This window comes from Alligator sinensis, unplaced genomic scaffold (genome assembly GCF_000455745.1).
Source record: "Alligator sinensis unplaced genomic scaffold, ASM45574v1 scaffold147_1, whole genome shotgun sequence".
Taxonomy (NCBI): Eukaryota; Metazoa; Chordata; order Crocodylia; family Alligatoridae; genus Alligator; species Alligator sinensis.
In genome coordinates, this window is record NW_005841847.1 from 5,896,759 (window position 1) to 5,901,272 (window position 4,514).

The 4,514-nt window shown below is 46.7% G+C and overlaps 1 protein-coding gene across 2 annotated transcripts in view; it reads right to left on the reverse strand.

The window, feature by feature from the left end:
- RPAP3 (RNA polymerase II associated protein 3) overlaps window positions 1-2,236 on the reverse strand; it is a 31,013-nt gene extending 28,777 nt beyond the window's left edge. Inside the window, exon 1 of one of the 2 annotated variants that reach the window (XR_003094973.1) lies at window positions 2,215-2,236. The gene's annotated coding sequence lies outside the window, so the exon portion shown is untranslated. The remainder of the gene's footprint in view (window positions 1-2,214) is intronic. The other variant, XM_014521886.2, reaches the window with a different exon arrangement.
- Between the last annotated feature and the right edge of the window lie 2,278 nt (window positions 2,237-4,514).

Here is a 4,514-nt window from a genome sequence, read left to right on the forward strand (position 1 = left end):
AAGAGACCAGTTACTTACCCTGAAGCATAGATGCCAACTTATTTTTGCGGGGGGGGCAGGGGGAATCTGATGACCCTCCTTCCCTGCCCCGGCAGCAAAGCCAGAGCAGAGCTCAGCTGACCAGAGTCCATGGTAGGGGTTGATGCAGGCTTCCCCTGCAGCCTCAGGGCCCCCCCATCCTGCTCCCTTCCCCCCGGAAGCCCTGCCACGGGGATGTTGTGCCCCCCCGCACTGCTGCCAGGTGGGCAAGGGGCACCTTGCCATGGCAACATAGCTAGTGTGGGGCTCCTAGTGGGGAGGGCAGCAAGGCATAGAGCTCTGAGGCCACAGCAGGCAGTCTGCATCTGCTCCATGCACAAATCTGGGGCACGTGCCCTCCCATGCCCCTCTCCCTGGGAGTGCATGCAGCAGCGGCAGGGAGCCACCCCTCCAGATGAGCCACCTGCTGCTCTGTCCTGCTCCCTGCCCTGGTCCCAGGCTCTATGAGCTACCCTGGCTATGCAGTGACCCAGGTCCAGCCCCTACACCTTCCTCCCTCACTGTGGGGGCCTCAATCTGCCCCTCCCCCCCCACCGCCCGACTTACCTGCAGGCAGTTGGGGGAACTGCTCTCCACCATTGCCTGGGGCTGTATTACTAGCCATGTACATGTGCACATGCACATGGTGCTCCTTCCATCATGCTCTCTGAAGCCCCCTGCAGGCTGGAACTCTGCCAGCCTCCAAGGAGAAACCCACCATTTCCTGCCTTTTTTCCACAGTGAATGGTAAACCCAGATCCCAGCACGATACTGGGAATTTGGAACAGATGCTGTCCTGGAGTCATGCAGCCTGGGACCGGGACCTGATATTCTCATTTTGGGACTGTCCTGCCCAATTAGGGACAGGTGGTCATCCTTCCCAAGGGGGACCAGGGCCCTTGGGCCCCTACATACTCAGAGTTTATGCCCCAAAGTAACTGTGGTTCTTCAAGAGGTGCTGTCTACATGAGTTCTACTTGATACACGGGCCTTCCATGAACACAAGATGTGACACTTTTTGGTGTCTAATATACTCTCAAACCCCATCTCTCCACCCAAGCACATTAAAGGCGAATGGGCACAACCATTTTTCATCTTCACATATAGAGAATTCAGATGGTACAGGATTTTACAGTGATAGTAGGTGGCAAAACTATCCATGTTATTGACATGTAGTATATTTCTGGCAAGCAAGCAGTAACCTCACAGTCAGGAGACAGGTGCTGGAAACTGTAACCGAGGATAGCAGGAGAGATCTGCCAAAGCAGGAGTTCAATCTTAAGCCCTCAATTAGAAACAATGATAGCTAAGTGTGGACTTCTTCCATCTTGTAAATATCTTCAATGGGGTGTCTTTCAAAGCTTCTGTGAGTTTTCCAATAGGATGACCAACTGGTAGACCTTAAAAATTTGTTTCACCTCATAATTTACTTAAACTCCATTTATATAGTTTTTGGATGGTTATTGCTCAACTGTTCACTTATTTGAAAGATGCTATAAACAGTCTGGGGAAGGTCCTAAAGGGACTTCCTCCATCAAAGCTGTATAAGAAAGCAGTTGTGTTAGTATATAAAGGGTATGTAGTTTGTCCTCCTTTTGATTGGATTGCACCTTGGAAGAAAGCTGATTAGTTTTATTTAGGGGGAAGCAAAAGACACTTAAGTAAGAACATTACAGGGTAGGTCACCTATAAGAACCTGAAATGCCACTACTCTTGAGTTATGGATATTAAAAATATGTCTTCATGAAAAGGTGGTATAGAGAGCCAGATTCCTAAAGAGAGATCAGTCTCATGAATCCACAGATGTTGCAAGGAATGGGTTCCTAGACTTTCAAAAATGCATAAATGAAGCTTTTAAGGAGCATCTAGCAACTATAGAGTGGGAAAATGTATCATGATCCTGAATAGGAAGATGAACAGTTGCTTAGAGACAGTCCAAAAACAGAGGCTTCCACTGAAGACAGCAGATGAACATCTTCCAAATACAAAGTTTCAGTTGTGCTGTACAGGAATTGTCACATTAGATGAGCTGGTTCTGCCACAGGATTCTCTTATTTCCTGTGTGTATGGTGAACTGATATGTAACAGTAGGTATCTTAAATGTTGACAAGCATGAATAAACCCAGTAAAGGAAATATAAAAACTAAGGTCATCATCCTGAATTTTAAATGCCAAATGAATTTGTTGAGATGGTACCTGATTTGAGATATGAACTGACTCTTCTTTTTTCCCTTGTTGAGGTTAGAAAGGCAGGGGAAAAAAAACAGGAGGAAAAAAAAAAAAAAAAAAAAGCTTTTCCTCTGAATTGCAAGGGTCCTTTCATGCTTTGAGATCCAGTAGGGAGTCTGATTTTTTTTTAACAGTATGTCATGAAAGAAGATCCTGAAGAAAGTCGAGAAGATAACCAAGGGACCAAAAATGACTGAAATAAATAAGAAGAGTACACCTCATTTGTAATTTTTTAAGAACAAGTAGTCCTATATCATTGACTGAAAATAGGGACTGGATCGGTGTAAAGTCAATCAAATCCCTTAGAACAAATCCCAAAGTAGGGGGTGCGAATGGTATGTGGGTCTGGTTTTTTGGGGGAAAAAAAAGACTAAGAACTGCTGTGGTCAGGAACCTGATCACTTTTAACTTGATGGAAGAAGGTGCCATAACTGCTGGGATTTGTCACAGATCAGTCATAGATCTAACAAGATTTAATTAATTGGCATGTTAGTTCTAGCAGGTATGAAGGCATGTAGAATCTCTAGTAATTTGTGCAACTTCTCTTAGGGTTATGATGGTAAAGGCAGTGAATTATTTCCCACTTTAAAAATTCTCTATTCCAGCATACAAATCATTAACAAACATATTGAACTGCACTAGACTGAGGACAAACCACTGTGGAACTCAACTTGAAACCTCCTGCCATTCCAGCTTAGATCCATTTGTATCCAACATAGATCCATTTGTAATAACTCTTAGCTTATGGCTATTGAGTTGGTTTTATGTCCATCTTGTAGTTGTTTAGCCCATGTTTCTCAAATCTGTTCACAAGAAAGTCAAGTGGGACTTGTGTCAAAAGTTCTTATGTGCTTTTAAAGAAAGTGCCCAGGAACTCAAATGAATGCCACAGCTCATTTGATATTGGATTTACCCAAAGAACCTTGACAGCTCATTAGGACATCTGAAAGAGACCATGAAAATTTAGCAAGGTTTTTAACCTCATGTTCTGAAGATGCCTGAATGCTCTTAAAGGAAGGAGCCTAAGACAAGCCTAGACTGGGAATTCTTAAGTCAGCTCATGGAGGTAATTAGGTCAAAGGACATGGTCATCATGGGTGACCTGAACTTTCCAGACATCTGCTGGGAAGAGCAGTCAGCCAGGTCTGACTGCTCACATAGGTTCCTAGCCGAGATACAGGACCTCCATCTAACCCCAGGAGGTGCACAGCCCCACCAGGGGAGATGCCTACTTGGATCTGGTCCTGGCCATGGGTGATGACTTGGTGAGGGGTCTGCGAGTGCTCAACCACGTGGGCGACAGCGATTATCACCTGCTGGAATTCACCATCCAGCGCAAGGTGGCAAAGGCCTGCAGCAAGGCAGCAGCCCTGGACTTCAGGAAGGCAGACTTCAATGAGGTGAGGAGAATAGTGGGGGGGGTACTGAGGTCCTGGAGGGGAGAGGAGTCAGGTGTCCAAGAAGAGTGGTCATTTCTTAAGGAGACGATCCTCCAAGCCCAAAGGGAGGTAATCCCAATACGGATCAAAGGGGGCAAGACAGCGCAAAAGCCCCCATGGCTCACCAAAAGCATACAGGAACATCTCCTAGCTAAAAAGGAGGCATACACCCAATGGAAGGGAGGGGCCATCACCAGGGAGGACTATACCTCAGTTGCTCGGGGCTACAGGGGGGTGGTCAGGAAGGTCAAGGCGGAGATGCAACTGGGACTAGCTACCCGGATCAAGGACGACAAGAAGTCCTTTTTTAAATACATAGGAGGTAAAAAGAAGGTACTGGGTAATGTGGGGCCTCTGCAAGACACGCTAGGAAATCTGGTTGTCACACCAGATGATAAAGCTAACCTATTTAACAATTTCTTTGCCTCCATTTTTCTGAGCAGGGACTCGGTCACTCCCCCACCGGGATCCCCGTAGGCGCCAGGGGAGGCGCACCCAGGCCTAGGATCAGTGAGGACCTAGTCAGGGAACTTCTGGAGGGACTGGATGTATTTAAATCAGCTAGTCCTGACTATCTCCACCCCAGAGTGCTGAGGGAATTAGCAGAGGTCATTGTGGGACCCCTGGCATGGCTTTACGAGCACTCATGGTGCCAGAGGACTGGAAAAGGGCCAATGTGGTTCCCATTTTCAAAAAAGGGAGGAAGGAGGACCCGGGAAACTATAGGTCAGTTAGTCTTACCTCGATTCTGGGTAAGCTTTTTGAGAGAATTATCCTGGCACATGTCCACTAGGGGCCAGCAGGGGAGATTATGCTTAGGGGCAACCA